Below are 19,586 nucleotides of genomic sequence, written 5' to 3'. Positions count from 1 at the left end.
TTAATAGCTGAGTAGTACTCCATTGTATAAATGTACCACATTTTTTGTATCCATTCCTCTGTTGAGGGACATCTGGGTTCTTTCCAGCTTCTGGCTATTATAAATAAGGCTGCTATGAACATAGTGGAGCAATTGTTCTTATTACCAGTTGGAACATCCTCTGGGTATATGCCCAGGAGAGGTATTGCTGGATCTTCCAGTAGTACTATGTCCAATTTTCTGAGGAACTATCAGACTGCCTTCCAGAGTGTTTGTACAAGCTTGCAATCCCACAAGCAATAGCGGAGTGTTCCTCTTTCTCCATATCCTCGCCAGCATCTGCAGTAACCTGAAATTTGGATCTTAGCCATTCTGACTGGTGTGACTTGTAATCTCAAGGTTGTTTTGATTTGCATTTCCCTGATGATTAAGGATGTTGAACATTTTTTCAGGTGCTTCTCAGCCATTCGGTATTCCTCAGTTGAGAATTCTTTGTTTAGCTCTGTGCTCCATTTTTTAATGGGGTTATTTGAATTTCTGGAGTCCAGCTTCTTGAGCTCTTTGTATATATTGGATAATAGTCCCCTCTCAGATTTAGGATTGGTAAAGATCCTTTCCCAATCTGTTGGTGGCCTTTTTGTCTTATTGACAGTGTCTTTTGCCTTACAGAATCTTTGCAATTTTATGAGGTTCCATTTGTCAATTCTTGATCTTACAGCACAAGGCATTGCTGTTCTGTTTAGGAATTTTTCCCCTGTGCCCACATTTTTGAGGCTTTTCCCCACTTTCTCCTCTATTAATTTCAGTGTCTCTGGTTTTATGTGGTGAAGGCATATTTTAAAACCAAACAAAGTACCTTTTTTTAGCTAAGTCACAATAGTCTTACTATGCAAATGAGGAACTGTGTATGAACAATCTCAGTATTCTCCATTTAATTACTGTCATGATTAGATATTTTATGAAAATTAAGGCTTGTACTGGGACCAATTATATTTCTCACTTTTAAACCTCTCATAGGAGCCCTCTTATGCAAATTAAGGACTGTGCTTAACACTGAAATGTGATCTTATGGAAATGAGGTTTTTCCTTGGACCAAGGTGAGGAGTGTAAAATTAGTACAACCAAACTTCTTATGCAAATGAAGCCTTGTGCTTGAATCAATTCAGGTACTCACTCTTCCACCAGTCATAATAATCCTAGTATGCAAATGAAGTATTAAGTTTGTTCCAATCAAACACTATTATATCAGTCACAAAAGCACATATATGCAAAGGAAAGACTGTGTTTTAACCAATCATTTCATTATTCACTTTTTATTGTTGACTAAGACTTCTAATGTAAATTAAGGTTTCTGTTTGTACCAATCAGAAGAATATAAATCTTGAATTCGTTACAATAAGCCTCTCAAACATTTGAAGGCTTATTGTAAGCCAATCAGAGCCATTACCTTTATATTAGTAACAATAGACCTCTTATGAACATGAAGAACTGTTTTTGTACCAATCACAGCATTACACATTTTACAGTTGACATATGAACTTTATGCAAATTTAGATTTGTGTTTGAACCAATCACAGCACTATATCTTTTTTAGCAGTCTTCTTTGGATCATATTATATTTGGTGTAAAAGAAGGTTTATATTGAAACCACTTACAGCACTATCACTTTTTTGCCAGTCAGTTTTCTACCTATTCTTGGAAAAATCTTATGTAAAGGAAAGCTACTGTTCTAACCAACAATATCAATCGTTATTATATCAGTCACAACTGGTTTTTATGCATAAAAAAGTACTGTGTTTGGCAGTTATAGCATTATTCATTTTTATAACTGCCATAGGAATCTCATGCAAATGAAAATTTGTGTTTGAACAAAGCACAATATTGTCAGTTTTAAATTATGTGTTTTGTATCATTAGAATAAACCTCTTATGCAAATGAAGATTTGTATTTTGACCAATCTGAGTAGTTCCTCTTTTGTATCAGGCACAGAAATCCTTTTATGTAAATGATGGTTATATTTTTGCACAAATTCCTGCAATATCCTGTTTGAGTTAGTCATAGCAGATCATTCATGTAAAGGAAGGTTTGTGTTTGCACCAATTAAAACATTTTCCTTTTTTATCAGTCACACTAGTCCCTTTTCTAAGCACACAGGAGATGTATTATCCTTCTAACACCTAAGTGTACATACTCTAAGCTTGCCTAGACTTTGTGGATGCTTGTGATATTAAAGAGAGGAGGAGGAAGCCTGGAGTGGGGTGGCTGGGTGTGGGGACCCGCCACCGCCTCCTCTGCCACCACTACTGCAGCTGTTGCTTCCACCACTGCTGCCACCACCGCTCTTGGGGATCTGGTGGCATGAGGAAGGAGGATGAGTGAGCCCCGGGCACAAGCAGAAGGTGATGCCATTCTAGGAGTGTCGTCGGCCGGGAAGTGATGGTGGATATTGATAAACTCAACATCAACATTATCATCCAATGCTTGCCAGAAGTGAGAGGGTCCAAGGCATGCAAGAATGTCCAGCTCCAGGAGAATGAAATCAGAGGACTCTGCCTGAAGTCTCAGAAGATCTTCTTCAGTCAGCCTATCCTTTTAGAACTCGAAGCACCACTCAAGATATGTGGTCACATCCACAGTCAATACTATAATTTGCTCCATCTGTTTGAGCATGGTGACTTCCTCCAGAAAACAACTATTTGTTTCTCGGGGACTATGTGGAGAGGAGCAAATAGTAACTAGAGATGATCTGCCTCTTGCTGGCCTACAAAATCAAGTATCCGGAGAACATTTTTCTTCTCAGAAGGAACCACGAGTGCGCCAGCATCAATAGGATCTACAGATTTTATGATGAGTGTAAAAGAAGATACAACATTAAGCTGTGGAAAATGTTCACAGACTGCTTACCGATAGCAGCCATCGTGGATGAGAAGATAGTCTGCTGTCATGGAGGTTTATCACCATATCTTCACTCTATGGAGCAGAGTCTTCGAATTATGAGACCAACTGATGTACCAGATCAAGGTCTTCTTTGTTATCTTTTGTGATCTGATCCTGATAAAGATGTCTTAGGCTCGGGTGAAAATGATAGAGGAGTGTCCTTCACATTTGGTGCAGAAGTGGTTGCAAAATTTCTCCATAAGCATGATTTGGCTCTTATACGTAAAGCCCAAGAGGTGGTTGAAGATGGGTATGAGGTTTTTTGCAAAGAGGCAGTTAGTCACTCTGTTTTCTGCACCCAACTACTGTGGTGAGTTTGACAAAGCGGGCTCCATCATGAGTGTGGATGAAACCCTCATATGTTCCTTTCAGAATTTAAAGACTGCAGAGAAAAAGAAGCCCAATACCACGAGACCTGTCACACTGCCACAAGGCATGATCGATCATAAAGCAAGCAAAGAAATGTCACTTGATACTGCTAGGTTGGGACTTGTAACATAGAGTACATAACCTTCCTTTATAAACTGTGATGTGTGCTGGTCAGCTTGCCCAGGTAGACCTGTAGGTCTCTCCTCCATTTTGATTACTGCTGGCACTTGCTGGTTATAGCAGCAAATGAAAGGCACTTCATTCTCAAGAAAGTGTTTGTTTGTTTGTCTGTTTGTTTTGAACCTCTGTTCCGTTTGTGGACAACTCTGATGATGGTGTTAAGCTGTACACCCTGGCAGTTTATTCTGTCCAAGGGGAAAGTGTACAATTGATATTTAAAAAAAAATTCTAAAAATCACAAATAATATAAATGCTTGTTTTCTTTATGATATAAAGAGAGCCCTAGCGTGCATGAGTCTGTACATGCAATTGTTCTAAATGTATTCTATTGATACAAACCACCATAAACAATTTTTTAAAGTTTGTTTGAAAGGGACTGTTTTCCCTCATTGTTTTGTCATGTACAAACAAGTGTCTGCAGCTGTCAGCAGCAGGAGTGACCTGCCGCCAGCCCTGCCCAGACTTTCTGAAGCACATTCCTTCTCACTGCACACTTAATGATGATTACAGCCATTCTTTCAATGTCTGTGATTCCTTCCTAAAGCCAAAGTTTCTGTTGGACTGTATTGGCACACCCTGGACACGAGATGGCCAGGGCATTGAGGCTGAGTACACAGGCTGCCACTGTGGGGCCTCAGAAGCAGGTTATTTTAACTAGCAATAGTGGTATAGTGCTGAGTCAGCTATTAATGATGAAGGTAATGACACTTTGACAGCTCCCATATAGTCTATTCACTGAGTCATCTTTTTACAGCTGGATCAGGCCTGAACATCCATTCAAAAAGCTTCAAATTATAGAAACAACACTGTCCTATACAAATAACTGATAATGCTTTCTTTGACTTCACTATTTATTTGACAGTGGCACTGAAGATTATAAATCAAAGGGAACCAACTTGCTGCCCACCGGTTTAAACAGAACTCACTGTATCTTTTTAAAACTACAACCTGGTAAAATGAATGTTTCTACAGATGCCCATGTACAATGCCACATTCTGAGAATGATTTCAGACTTATTAAATTCGAGCTTGTTAAAAATAAAAGCCAAGATTCCAGTACTATCTGGGCTTCATGACCACCATCTGAGTATTCCAAGACTGGAGTGGTTGGCTCAAGCTGGATGGACAGAGCACCTGTCTTGGCATCCTCCTTTGGTTCTGCCTGCTCAAGGACCTGTGTGTATATCCTAACCTGTCAGAGACAATGAGCTATAGCAGTCACCTCCATCAGAGACAAGTGAAAGTTTTCTTTCAGAAGAAATAAGATTGGCAGCACCACATTTCTGCCAAGTGAGAAGACTTGAAAACTTTGCTTCTCTCTCTCTGCTCTGAACAGATTTTGTTCAGATTGTGCATGAGAAGGAGCTGGTAAACAGCAGCCAATGATGTTTTTTACTGTGATGGTTCTTCTACCAGGACATGGCCTGTAAGGGACAGATTCATAGTACTCCAATGAGAATATGTCCACTGATAAAAGACTGGAGAAGGCAAGCTATTTCACCAAATACAAAGCCATAAGCCCAAATTTTACAATATCCAAAAAAAGAATACTTAATAAGGAAGGGACATGCTGGCCACTTGTAAGTTTGTCACTTATGTCATGCTAACAAGGAGGGTCAACTAAACTTGTGTAAAACCTAAGACACTTTGTGTCTATAACAATACAATGAGGTGTTTCCTATGTCACATATACTGTGGAGTCCTCTACAATCATACAAACTGAATGACATGACATGCCACACATATAAAATGTGTATTGTTTTTCTTGCAAATGAAGTAAAGGCAATAACATACCTTAAGAAAAATTCCAGGGGCTGCAGAGAGGAGTCAACAGTTAAGAGCACTGACTGTTCTTCCACAGGTCCTAAGTTCAAATCCCAGCAACCACATAGTAGCTCACAACCATCTGTAACAAGATCTGATGGCTTCTTCTGGTGTATCTGAAGACAGCTACAATGTACTTCTATACATAAAATACAAGAAAGAAAGAAAGAAAGAAAGAAAGAAAGAAAGAAAGAAAGAAAGAAAGAAAGAAAGAAAGAGAGAAAGAGAGAAAGAGAGAAAGAAAGAAAGATTCCAGTACAAACTGTTTGAAACAGTCTCTTCCCTTATCAGTCACTTCAGTACAGTGAATCAGCTGTTTATAACTTACTGTGAGCACCATGAAAACTTGATGGTTTTAATCATTACCCAGATCAGGTGGAGTGTGAGCTATCAGGACTGGTTTCTCTACAGATAAAAGGTCAGAATTAATAGTCCTTAATATTTCAGAAATACTGACTTCCTTTTGCAATAGAAATGACAGATGAGTATTGATTGTGTTCCTAAAAATTCCTTGTATTGAGAGCTATGTTTGGGTTAGGTGTTAAAACAGAAGCCAGTGAGTTAATTTTGCCAACAACAACAACAGAAAAGAGATTCAAGATGTCGAGATTGGGTAGTATAAAGTAGTTTCACGGTGTAACTTCCATTATTCTGTATGACATGGGAAACTTTATTGCCTACAACTCATTATCCTCCTGGATGTCATGTTCTGTAGTTAGAGAAGAAGTGTTTGTCAGTATAAATTCCTATTCAAATCTTCCCAGGAGGTGCTATTATAAAATCAAGAACCTCTGAAATCCAAGAGCAAGCTTTAGTGGTTTTCCAAGGAAACTTCTCTTCTTTTGCCTCCAAGTCGAGAGTAAATGTACACTTTTTTTTTTCTTTTTGGCGTTATTACCTACTGAAAGCTGGTCTTTACTTAGCAGTTATTGCCACTTTTCTCTGTAATATATTTCCCCAAGTCTCACCTGCAAATGCACTGGGAAGTCTGCTTTTTTTTTTTTTTTTTTTTTTTCCTGCATGTAGAGTGGAGCTGTCTTTTTAGACAACAAAAGATAGTGTCATCTTTTTTTCCACGCCTACTCTGGGGGTTCCAATCATTTCCTACTGCTAGGTGGTATAGTTTTAATCTATGCTGCCTCTTTTCCTGGCAGTAAATTGCTTACATGGCATGCCCCAGCTTTGGTTGCAGCCCAGCATGTCATACCTTTATTTCAAGTAAATATGGCTCTGCATAGTTTTCACACCTACCTTCCCTGACCTCCAGGCTTAGAGATGGAGGACTCTCATACTAATGGAGAAAGCTCTTTCTACCAACATAAAAACACATAATACCATAGCAGGGGAAGTTTCCTGGGGCTGATGCAGATCCTTTAATCAGTTAATGATGAGTGAGGGAGCACAAACACCCCCTCTCCTGTGCTTAGGGCTACACATGTCCTCTGCATGTTTCCAGTGCTATCCCTGGGTTCTGGTTCATTTCTGTTGCTGTTGTAGTTACCCCAACAAAAGGGTTTAATGTAAAATTTAAATCTACTACTACAAGGCTCTCATGCTAATGAAGGCTCCTGATTGAAGCAATAATAGCAATCACCTCTTTTTCCAGTCACAAAATCTCTGCAAATGAAGGTTTGAGTTTGAACCAATCACAGCACTCATTTTACAAGTGTCACAATAAATGTAGTATACATATGAATGACTGAGTTTGCAACAATCACAATATTTTCCATTTGGTCATTTACTGAAGTGAGTATTTTATGCAAATGAAGGCTGGTGTCAGGTCCAATCACAGCACTCACTATTGTTCCAATCACAAAATGACTTCTTTGCAATTAAGGACCACATTTTCAGCAATCATAATGTTTGTAAACCCTTTAGCAAAACTACTTATTAGAATTGCACATATTATATTAAAAATCCCAGTAGTGATGAGAGCTACCTAATCCAAAACAAGAGTGGCTACAATTTTGAAAAAGTCTATTGAATTTACTCCCTAATTTACAGATTCCTAATTGTTACTATGGAGATAAAGAAATGTATGTATAGCATTTACCCTCCTCACTGTGTCTCTGAGTGCTAATATGAGTTAAAATCAGGTGCTTTCATCAGAGTTTAAATCAGTGTGCTGACCCCCTCTTTAACAACACTTTTCTATCCATAGTACTAAATGAATAATGTAATATTTATTGATATTTCTAATGTGTACTCTGGGGCAAGCTTCATGGCTTCCTTTATCACATTATTTTTAGTATGATTGTGTTTACTTACTTCCTGGGTCAGGAGGCCCTCCAACATGCCAAGACAAGGCTGTGTAGGTCAAAAGATAAGTTACACGATTAAATTCTCGGGTTATTGGGCTTGGTGAACTGTTCCTTTACCTGCTCAGACATCTTGCAGACACACCTTATCTTGATTACCCATAACAAATGGTTCTGGGACCAATGGCAAATAGGATGATTACAGTGCAAGAAACTTTTTTATTCAGTGCTTTCAGAAGTCTACATTGCCACCATCTAACATTTTCCCCCTTTCTGGTGTTCTAAAAGAATCCTCCAGGTGCTCCCAACAGTTCATGCTTTGTATGAGGGTCCAGGCCTGTATTCAGTGCTACTGAAGAGACTGGGGCACAAGGATTAAAAGTTCAAGGCCAACATTTGCTACAGACTTAATTCAAGGACAAATTAAAAATTTAGTGAGACAATGTCTTAAAATCAACGAGAAAAGTAAGATGGGCTATATATAATATGCTCAGTTCTAGAGAACTCACTTGATTTGCATGATACGAATCCTTGGTTCAAATAACCTAATAGCCTGCTCAAGGATCAAACACATTTCCATATACTAGAAGATATTTCTGAGAAAGATTAAGATTTTATTTATGTTCAGAGAGGAAACCTTTTCATCACCCTTTTGCAGAGAAATGTATCATTTCTGCAGAGTTTCTCCCAAATGCTAGGTAAAAAAAGAAAACTCTTTGATGGGTCAAACAGATACTTCAGCTGTTGTGCACCTTTACAGTGACACCATCTAATGGAAACAGATCAGCACAGTGTACACCCACCAGTAAAACTGATTCTGATTAAAGAAGCTAGGATTTGGGGATGTAGCTCATTTTATAGCGTTCCTGGTTAACATACAAAAACCCCTGAGTTCAGTACTCAGCACTGTATAAGCCAGGCATTATGTAATTCCAGCATTCAGGAGGCACTCAGTTCCTGGCCAACGTGAGTTAGGTGAGATCCTATTTCAAACAACAATAACTGCAAAAGCCAGATTCCCACATTTCTGCACCTTTGTCCTAAGGAGAAATAGCTGCTACAATTCAAATGAGGTAAGCATAATTTTAATGTTGTAAGTATAGATACCAAGCATTGTTTTAACACAGAAAAGTACCAATTAGTGGTTCACCAAAAGAAAAACATGTGTTCCTATCAGCAGTCCTACACTGCAACCTTCTAACTTCACCCCAAACATTGCTTCTCACAGGAGGCTGCATATGAACATTCCCTTGGGAGTTTGTGAGATCCATGTGCTATCTGGTTTAAGCATATGATGCTATCATCCCTTGGCATCAGCAGTTTTCCAAGTGTCTCAAGTCAAGGTATTGAGATGATGGATAGGTAGTGAGCAACACCAATCAGACTGGTCTCCATTTTTCACTGATTTAAGTAAAAATTGTATGCAGCTGAAGGCTTGTGTTCGGACCAACCATACTATCTTTCTACCAATCATAATATGAGTCCTATGCAAATGAAAAACCATGTTTTCACCAAATATAACTGTATATTTTTAATGATAACATAGGTATCTTACTCACAAGAATGTTTGTGTTTTTCCTAATGAAATCATGTTTTGTACCATTTAAAACCCAGACTCTTATGAAAGTGAAGGCTTATGTTTAAAGCAAACAATGCACTTAATTATAGCCCTGTCACAATATATATACTATGTAAATGAGGGACTGGGTTTACACGAATCCTATCATTTCCCATTAGATCACTGTCAAAATTAAGTAACTAAGGCTTGTATTTAGACCATCACAGCACTCACTTTTAAATGAGTCACAATAGCCTTACTATGCAATTATGGACATGATTTGCCAAAACGGCAAAATTGTTGATTTTGCTCATGACAAGGCCTCTTATTCAAAGGAAGGGTGCACTTACACCAAGCCAAAGAGTGTTTTTTAGTGGTTACAAACAACCTTGCAAATGATTGCTTATGTTTAAATCAAGGAAGGGCTAATTTTTCGTCAAGTCACCAAAGCCATACTATGCAAATGAAAATCATGTTTGCATGAATCCCTGCAGTCTTCATTTTATCAGTGAATGAAGAAAGCATTGTATGCAAATGAAGCCTTGTGTGTAGACCAATCTTACCACTCATGGTTATACCAATCACAAAATGGATCCCATACAAATGAAGGACCATGTTTTCACCAATCAAAACACTACTAACCTTAAGTAAGACTTAGGCATTTTATTAAAATGAACTTTGTGCTAGAACAAATCTATGGAGTGTTTTCTACCAGTTAATTCCATGCCTCTTATGCAGATAAAGGCTTATGTTTAATCCTCTCAAGGCACTTATTTTTGGCCAAGTCATTATACCCTTACTATGCTTATTCTTTACTGGCAGTGTTGACACTTTTGTCTGTAATTTATTTCCCTATGTTACAACAGCAAATGCACTGGGAAGTCTGTTTTTTCCCTCCTTGGACAGTGTACCTGTCTTTTCAGACAGCAGAAGATGGTATCATCTTTCCCAAACCTGCTCTGAGGGTTTCAATCATTTCCTACTGTTTGGTGGTATAGTTTTAATCAATGCTATTTTCTTGGCAATGGCCCAGCTTTGGTGACAGCCTAGCATGCCATACCTTTATTTTCTAGTAAATATGTCTGCTCATAGTTTAAAGTCTTCTGAGAGAATCTAGAAAAGATATTGTAGTTACATACTCCCTGTTATCACTTCCCTATAGAGTCTTGGTCTTGCTAAGCCCATTCTACACAGTCCCTGTCATATTTTCTGCATACTGCTTTCTCAATCCATTTAAACACAAATAACAAAGATTTTTTTCTTTGTGTTTATAGAATTCAGATCCACTACATATACATCCATTGATATACATATGGGCTGATTAGAATTTTTAGCTATTATGGAAAGCATAACAATGAACAAGAGAATACAAATGTCTGTTTGACTTGCTGATTTTATTTCCTTTTGCCATACAACCAATAGGAAGATTGTTGAATAATATAATAGTCCTATTTTTTTATATTTTTGTTAGGCATTTGTGTTACTTTTCATGACACCTGTATTAAATTGCATTCCTTCAAACAACATGCGATGCTCCCCTTTGCTGTATGTGTCCTTTAACAGTTGTACATGTCATTTATGTAGTAGGAGCTATTCCAAAAATTCTAAAGATGAACTGTTCTCACTTCAGATTTGAGCACTGGTCAGATGCCTATGAACCATTTGCATGTCCTTTTTGGGAATTTTTCCCAGTGATTAACAAGGTTATCTGCTTTACTATTGAGTGAATATGGGACTTGGTTAATTCACCTCCTAGTAGATGTAGATATTTTCTTCCATAACCTAGATCGTCTGCTTTCTCTGCTGATTGTTTCCTTTCCTGTGCAGTGTGTTGATATATTCGTGATCCCAGGTTATAACATATGATCCCATTTGTCTGTTTTGCCTTTTGTTTCCTATACTATTGAGGTCATATCCCCTCCCTTGAACTTTCCCTCTATGCTTACCAATTTATTAACTAGTTGTCTTACCATTTCAAGGTTTTCCAGTGAAATATATAATCCATTTTTTTCTTTTATTATGTATATGTATATACATATGTATATATTATATGATACTTATATAGGATCCGTATTTAGTTGTATTCTTCTGTCTGTAAACATCCAATCTTTCCAACACATTTGTCCACATTTGTTGTTGGTACCTGTCTTAGTCACTGTTCTTTTGCTGTGAAGAGACTGTATGACGAAGTCAACTCTTATAAGTGAAAGCTTGCTTACAGTTTCAGAAATTTAGTCCATTATCATCATAGCAGGGAACCTAGCAACACACAGGCAAACATGGGGCTAGAGAAGTAGTTGATAATGGGTCTGGAGTGGGCATTTGAATCCTCAAAGCCAGTGATACATCCAACAAGGCCACCCCTACTCCAACAAGGTCACACTTAATCCTTCAGAAATAGTGTCACTCACTGGTGACTAAGCTTTCAAAAATGTGAGCCTTGGGCTATTCTTTTTTATTATTGTTATTATTATTTTCTTATACATTACATCCTAACCTCAGTTTCTTCTCCATCTACTCTTCTCTCCCCGATCCATTCCTCCTCCATTGCCTGTCAATAGAACAGAGAAGACCTCCCAGGGATATCAACTGAACATATCACAAGAAGTTATATTAAGACTAGGCACAAACATTCATATCAAAGCTGAATAAAGCAACTCATTAGGAGGGAAAGTGTCCCAACCTCCAGCAAATGAGTCTAATTGTAGTAATTCCTCATTCACATTGTTGTGAGTCCCACATGAACACCAAGGTACACAATAATAGATATATGCAGAGTATCACAGGATTTTCCCTGTCCAATCACATTAGTGCCGAGGAAGCCTGTGATTGGACAGGGAAAAGGAAGGCAGAGCTAAGAGTTGCAGAGACAGGGAACATCTCAGAGTAGGAGGAGGAAATGGCTGCGGATTGGTACCCGCGTGACGTTTTCCAACCACAAGTAGCTATGATTTCACAAGGTTAGAAATACTACGATAAAGCTTTTATCACTATCAATTGGCTCTGAAATTATTGTATTAGAGCTTTGGAAATTGTGATATTATTGATACATAAATCTGACTGGTTAATTAAGCATTAAGAGTCTTGATTCTAGGCTTTTCCCCACTTTCTTTTCTATTAGTTTCAGTCTATCTGGTTTTATGTGGAGATCCTTGATCCATTTGAACTTGAGCTTTTTACAAGGAGATATAATTGGATTGACTTGCATTGTTTTCCATGGTAACCACCAGTTGAACCAGCACCATTTGTTGAAAATGCTGTCTTTTTTCACTGGATGGTTGTAGCTCCTTTGTCAAAGATCAAGTTACCATAGGTGTGTGGGTTCATTTCTGGGTCTTCAATTCTATCCCATTGATCTACCTACCTAGAAACTATTGTGGATGCCAACAAGTGCTTGCTGACAGGAGCCTGATATAGCAGTCTCCTGAGAGGCTCTGCCAGTGCCTGAGAAACACAGAAGTAGAGGCTCACAGCCATCCATTAGACTGAACACAGGGTCCCCAATGGGGGAGCTAGAGGAAGGACCCAAGGAGCTGAAGAGGTTTGCAGCCCCATAGGAAGAACAACAATATGAACCAATCAGTACCCCTAGAGCTCCCAGGGACTAAAACACCAACAAAAGAGTACACAAGAAGGGACTCAAGGCTTCAGGTGCATATGTAGCAGAGGATGGCCTTGTGGGACATCAATAAAAGGAGAGGCCCTTGGCCTTGTGAAGGCTCTATGCCCTTGTGTAGGGGAATGCCAGGACAGAGAGGCAGGAGTGGGTGGGTTAATGAGGAGGGGGAGTGGGGAAGTGATAGGGAGGTTTTCAGAGGGAAAATGAGGAAAGGGAATAAAATTTGACATGTTAATTAAGAAAATATCTAATAAAAATGAAAAATGAAAGATTTTCAACTCTACCAGGGCACTGTGTATTGTGATATGATGGCTGACATTGGGGTGTGTGGTAGTAAGAGGAACTTGCCTTGCCCCACCCCCCACCCCACCCCACCCCATCCCCACCCCCACCCCCACCCCCCACCCCCCTCTGGAGAGATAACCTGTGGTCTGGCATGGCCAGAGAGTTGGTGGGCCTGCAGGAGCATGGGAGCATGGTCAGGCCCTTTGGAGAATTGCTGGGTTTATATTTTAATATTTCCCACAACAGCAGAGGACCTAGGTCAGTTCCATACAGGCCTCATATTTCTGGCTTCAGTCTCTGTGAAGCCTCGTGAACCGTTCATATTTGATTCTGTGGGCTGTGCTCCTCATGATCTTGGAACCCTTTGGCTCCTATAGTCCTTCCTCCTCCTCCTCCTCCTCCTCCTCCTCCTCCTCCTCCTCCACCTCCACCTCCTTCTCTTCTTAGGCAGGGTTACCTGGCTCCACCTAGTGCTTGGCTATGGGACTCTGCATCTGCACCCATCAGTTGATGGATGGTGTCTCTCTGATGACAATCGGGCTAGACACTGATCTATGAGTATAGAAGAATATCATTAGGAATCATTTCGTTGACTGGTTTTTCTAATTAGCAATATTTTAATTAAAATAAGCAGATAAATTTGACCTTGACAATTCATTTTAGGTAAAAATAAGAGTTATTTTTTTGGTTCCAAGTTCAAATTATGCTTATATAGTTTCAGCTTTTGAAGTACAATCATTGTAAATTTTTTTCTCAACAGGCATAGAGTGATTTGCAATTTGAAAGTCTATTCTAGTATAATATTAGCATAACAGATTGTCAATATTTAACTTTTCCAGTATTGGCCTTTATTTTTATAATACCACATATTTTACATTTACCAATGATTTTCAAATTTTATCATAAGCTAGAATCATCATGAGCTATTCACTTGTTTATTCACTTTATATCCTGATCACTGATCACCCCTCCTGATTCCCACCTCACTCAGTCCCTCCCTACATTCCCCCATCTTCTTCTCCTAAGATAGTGGAGCCCCTCCTGGGTATAGTTCTACATTGACACGTCATATCTCTTCAAGGCTAGGCACATCCTCTCCCACTGAGATCAGATTAGGCAGCCTAATTAGGCGAACACATTCCACAGCTACACAACAGCTTTATAGACAGCCTGTACTCCAATTGTTGGGGACCTACCTGGAAATTCAGCTGCTTATCCGCTAAAGATGTGTAAGGGGTGTAGGTCTAGCCCATGTAAGCTCCTTGGTTGGTGGTTCATTCTCTGAGAGCTGTCATGGGCCAAGGTTAATTAACTCTGTTTATTTTCCTATGGAATTTCCATCACCTTAGGGGCCCTCAATCCTTCCCCCAACTCTTCTATAACAGTCCCTAAGTTCCATTCAATATTAAGCTGTGGGTCACTCCATCTGTTTCAGTCAGCTGCTGAGTGCAGCTGAAATGACACAGGCAGCCCTGCTTCGGTGCTCTCTTGAAGAAGTTCCCTTCCCTCTTCTCCTTTCTACATTAAGCTCAAGGCTTCCTTTCCCTTCCTGGCCATTCAGAGAGGACCCTGTCTGGCACTGGAATCCCAGTTTCCATAGAGAAATACCCTGATAACCCTCCACCCCCTCCAGGAGCTACAGATGCCAACTTTAGAATAGAGAAATGGAGATCTTTCTCACCAAGTTTCGAGGCTGGCACTTTCACTGATAAATGGCTAAGCACTTCCTAGGTGCAGCTGGTGCCTGCCCTTGAGAAAGAAGGAAAAGGAAAAACAAAAACAAAACAAGCAAACAAACAAACAAAAGCCCAACCTTGGGAAGATTAGGATGCCACGTTTAGATCATAAAACAATAATAATAATCAGGGGTCTCAGGCGGCTAGTCATAAAACACACTAGTTCCTGATAGCACCATATAGTTACTCCCCAGTCAGAAGAGTCCTTCCCCATTCCAGTGTTGCAATTCTGCCTTGCCACCTGAACAAATTATTTTGTGATTAAAAAATGACTTGCCTTGTCACCTCCCCCCATCGCCCTAAAATCCAAAGAATCTCCAACTATGCTGTATATAAGCACCAAGTCTTCTAGGCTCGAGGTTGCACAGTGGGAAGGTTTTCAATCCAAGTCTGACTCAATAAAAAGACTCTTGTTATATCTTTACATAGGACACAGCAGTCCTGAGAGCTCTCCTGGGGGTCCAGCTGAATCTCAGAAGCAACACAGCCTCTTAGAGGACAAAATGCTAATCTCCTGCCTGTTAGCATAACAGAGAATCATTATAGTGTCAGCAATTGGTACTTGCCAATGGAATGAGTCTCAAGTTGGCTGGTTGATGTTTGACCAGTCCCTCAGTCTCCAGTCCATCTTTGTCCCTGTATTTCTTTTAGACAAGATAAATTTTGGGTCAAAAGTTTTATAGGTTGGATGCTGTTCTTATTCCTCCACTAGGTTTACTGCCTGGCTACAGGAAGTGGTGTCTTCAGGTTCAATATCCCCAGTGCAATGAGTCTCAGCTAACTTCAACCCTATTTACTCCTGTGAGACTTCCGAATCCCAGATCTCTGGCACATCCTTGATATGCCCCATGACCAACTGACACTCCAACAAGATGCAGATTTCCATTTATTCTTCTGGCCCTCTGGCTGAGGTTTGTTTTTGTACCAGTCCAAGAGTGTTTTGTGCCAGTTAAAATAAAGCCTCATATGCAATGAAGGCTTATGTTTAAACAAATTAAAGCACTCATTTTTAGCCAAGTCACAATGGCCTTACTATGCAAATGAAAAACTGGGTTTTCACAAATCACAGCATTTGATCTCCATTTGATCTCTTACAAAAGTGAGTAGTTTATGCAAACAAAGGCTAATATTTAGTCCAATCATAGCACTCACTTTTAAACCACTAAAAAAAAAAAACCCTACTATGCAAATGAAGCCTGAGATTTCACTAATCACAGAATTCTCCATTTTATCACTATCTAAAGTATGCATTTATACAAATAGAGGCTTATGTTTGGACCACTCATATTACTCATGTTTATAACAATCACAAAATAACTCCTAACCAAATAAAGAACAATGTTTTCACCAGAGCATGCTCAATTTAATTTTACAGATGACACAGGCATCTTTTTCACATGAAGGCTTGTGTTTGGACCAATCCAAAGAGTGTCTTATAAGAGTTAACAGAAAACATCCTATGTAAATAAAGGCTTATGCTTAAACCAATCAAAACCAAGTCACAATAACCGAACTATGTAAATGAAAGACTGTGTGTGGACGAATCACAGTATGCTCCATTTGATCACTGTCAGAAGAAAGCATTTTATACAAACGAAGGTTTGTGTTTGGACCAATCATACAATTTATTTGAAACAATCACAAAGTGCCTCCTATGCAAATGAGATATCCTATGTTTACTAATCATAGCACTCTTGGAATTTAATAAGGAGCCAAGTTTCTTATGCAAATGAAGAATTATGACTGTACCAATCAAAAGAATGTAATTTGCACCACCTGCAATTACCAAGCTCTCAAGCTAAAGAAGGATAGTGTTTGCAGTGATAATGATAATCACTATTTTTTCTGTCCTAATATACCTACTATGAAAAGTCACAATACCCTTACTATATCAATAAGAGACTGGGTATGAACAATCATACTATTCTTGTTTTAATAACTTTCACAATTAGACATGATATGCAAAGAAACCTTTGTATTGGGACCATTTACAGTTCTTACAATTCTTACTTTTAAACCACTCACAAGAGCCCCCATTATGCAAATGAAGGACTATGTTTAGCACTGACATAAGACCTTATCCAAATGAAGTTTCTGTTTGGACCAAAGAGAAGAGTGTAAGTCTGTTACCAGTTGCAACCAAACTTCCTATGCAAATGAAGGCTTGTGTTTGAACCAATTCAAGAACTATCTTTTACAGCAGCCAATGATATTTTTAACTGTGATAGTTATTCTACCAGAAAGGTTCTTCTATCTGTAAGGGACAGATTCATACTTCTTCAATGATCATATGTCCACTGATAAAAAGACTGGAGAAGGCAAGCTATTTCACCAAATACAGAGCCATAAGCCCAAATTTTACAATATCCAAAAAGGAATAATGTAATAAGGAAGGGACATGCTGGCCACTTGTAAGTTCGTCACTTATGTCATGCTAACAAGGAGGGTCAACTAAACTTGTATAAAACCTAAAACACTTTGTGTTTATAACAATACAATGAGGTGTTTCCTATGTCACATATACTGTAGAATCCTGTACTGTCATATAAACTGTATGACATGACATGCCTCAAGTATAAAATGTGTGAAGTATTAAAATGTAGTAACAAATGTCTTATTATTTAGATAAAGTGTTTCATAATGATTCTCACTTCTGTTTCATAAACTTGAACCTTTAAAGAAGGGGTCTTCCGCAGTCTTCTAACTGTTCCAGGTGTTAGAAGGTTTCCTAATGTGCAGTGAAGGCTGAGCCGCAGATCTTTTAGACTGTCAGCAGTAACTAATAAAAGGGGACCTGGTCAACTGTCATTATGGTTTGAATGTCCCCCACTTTAGTCTTCAGCTGTTGAATGTTTATGAAACCTGGGGGTAAGGCTTAACTAGAAAAATGGGTTGTTGTGGGGTAGATGCATGAAGGCTATATAGTCTCACCTTTGTTGATCAGAATTCTCTCTCTGCTTCCTGATACAAGGAAATGTAAGGAGGCTGCCTCAGGCTTCTGCCTCCATGAAAATGGCTAAAGTAAACCATTTCTCCCCTAAGTTGTTTCTATAGGACAAGAGATATTACAAATGAACAATGACTAAAGACAGCCTTTAAGAAGTGATGCCAACTTCTTGCTAAGCATGTAACTTGAGAATTAAGAACAGTATTTGTTGCCAGATGCAGAGCTGGGAAAAGGGAGGCCATGAAGGCAGAGGCAGTGCCAGGCACCCAGTGAGCAACAGAATGACAGAATGGTGAGGGCTGGGCGAGCAGAGCAGAGAGGACAGGAGCCATGCATCTCCCACATCCCCAGCAACCTTACTTTCCTTTGGCCTGCTAGTGGAGCCAGAGAGCAGATCTCAAGTCAGGTTCTAAACAGCCTCTGGTGAGGGCTGGCCTAACAGAAGGCTCCTTGAACAGTGGGAGCAGGCTGGCCACCATGACTGAGAACTCCACCTCCACCCCAGTGGTGAAGCCCAAGTGGGCTAAGGCCGCCAAGAAGTCAGTGGATCACCCCAAGTATTCAGACATGGTTGTGGCTGCCATACAGGCAAAGAAAAATCATGCAGGCTCCTCACACCAGTCCATCCAAAAGTATATCAAGAGTCACTACAAGGTGGGTAAGAACACTGACTCCCAGACCAAGTTGTCCATCAAGCGCCTAGTGACCACTGGTGTTCTCAAGCAAACCAAATGTGTGGGTGCCTTGGGGTTCTTCAGGTTGGCCAAGGGCGATGAGCCCAAGAGGTCAGTGGCTTTCAAGAAGACCAAGAAGGAAGTCAAGAAAGTGACCATTCCAAAGAAGGCAGCCAAGCCCAAGAAGGTTGTCCCCAAAGCCCCAAGCAAGAAACCCAAAGCCACCCTGGTAAAGAAGGCCTAGAAGAAACCAGCTGCCATGCCCAAGAAAGCCAAAAAGCTCAAGATTGTCAAAGTCAAGCCATCCAAACTCAAGAAGGCCAAACCCGTGATGCCCAAAGCCAATTCAAGTGCCAAGAGGGCCAGCAAGAAGTGACAGTGAAGGCTTTGCTTGGGGACACTCCTTCCTCCCTCCTGTTTTCTATAAATACAATTCTCTCTTGATTCCATCTGCAACCTTTTGCCCATTCTATTCTAACTTTATATAAAAAGGACAGAGTTTGGATTCTTCAGACAGACATTGTGGAATGAAGGACAGCAAGCAGACCTCTTCTTTGTAATGATGGAGATGTACTTTTTTCTTGACTTGATATTTACCTTCTTACAGGGTTAGGGGTGTGTGTGTGTGTGTGTGTGTGTGTGTGTGTGTGTGTGTGTGTGTTTCGGTCGGTGGTTTGTTTACTATGAAGGTAAATGTGACTGGCAAAGTTCTGACTAGGTGAGGGAACCCAGGAACTATGGTTTGCCTTTTAAGGCTTTCTTAGCTTGCTGGTCCCTTGTGAGAATTTCAAAACCTTTGGTGGGGAGCAGGTGATACCCCACCTAGCTGGCCAAGGAGGGAGGAAGGAAAACTCCCTGGACTGCCCTATCAATGGTGGTAAGTTGGGGACCTGGTTTCTTTTTCCCTTCTGCTCTAGTGCTTTCCCATTGTCTAAAAGGGGGAAGGGGTCCAAGTGACAGCTGGTTAGAGAAGCCATAGCTTCTCACAGCCAGGATCTAGCCATTGGGAAGGAGGGGTCTTTTCAGAAGTCTCTGGTTAAATGGGAATGGACTTGGGGGGGCGGGGGAATCAGCCAAGTGCCTCAGTGCCTATGGAAACTTAGGACTTTCCCACATGATTGATGGGTTGTGTACCAGAAGGACTTTGTTCGTTTCCTTTCTACCATTTCCTGTGTAAGATGTGGCTTTGCTTGTTGCTACATCAGTTCTACCAGCTGCCAT

General features: G+C 39.8%; 2 pseudogenes; both read left to right on the top strand.

Annotated features, from left to right (window-relative positions):
* The first annotated feature begins 2,415 nt into the window (after positions 1-2,415).
* Positions 2,416-4,288, top strand: LOC110286886 (serine/threonine-protein phosphatase PP1-gamma catalytic subunit-like; annotated as a pseudogene).
* A 13,880-nt stretch (positions 4,289-18,168) lies between these two features.
* Positions 18,169-18,741, top strand: LOC110289137 (histone H1.0-like; annotated as a pseudogene).
* Positions 18,742-19,586: the final 845 nt, after the last annotated feature.

The sequence above is a fragment of the Mus caroli genome, unplaced genomic scaffold (genome assembly GCF_978045245.1).
Source record: "Mus caroli unplaced genomic scaffold, Mus_caroli_1 scaffold_5, whole genome shotgun sequence".
Classification (NCBI taxonomy): domain Eukaryota; kingdom Metazoa; phylum Chordata; class Mammalia; order Rodentia; family Muridae; genus Mus; species Mus caroli.
This window is presented reverse-complemented; position numbering and strand designations above follow the sequence as displayed.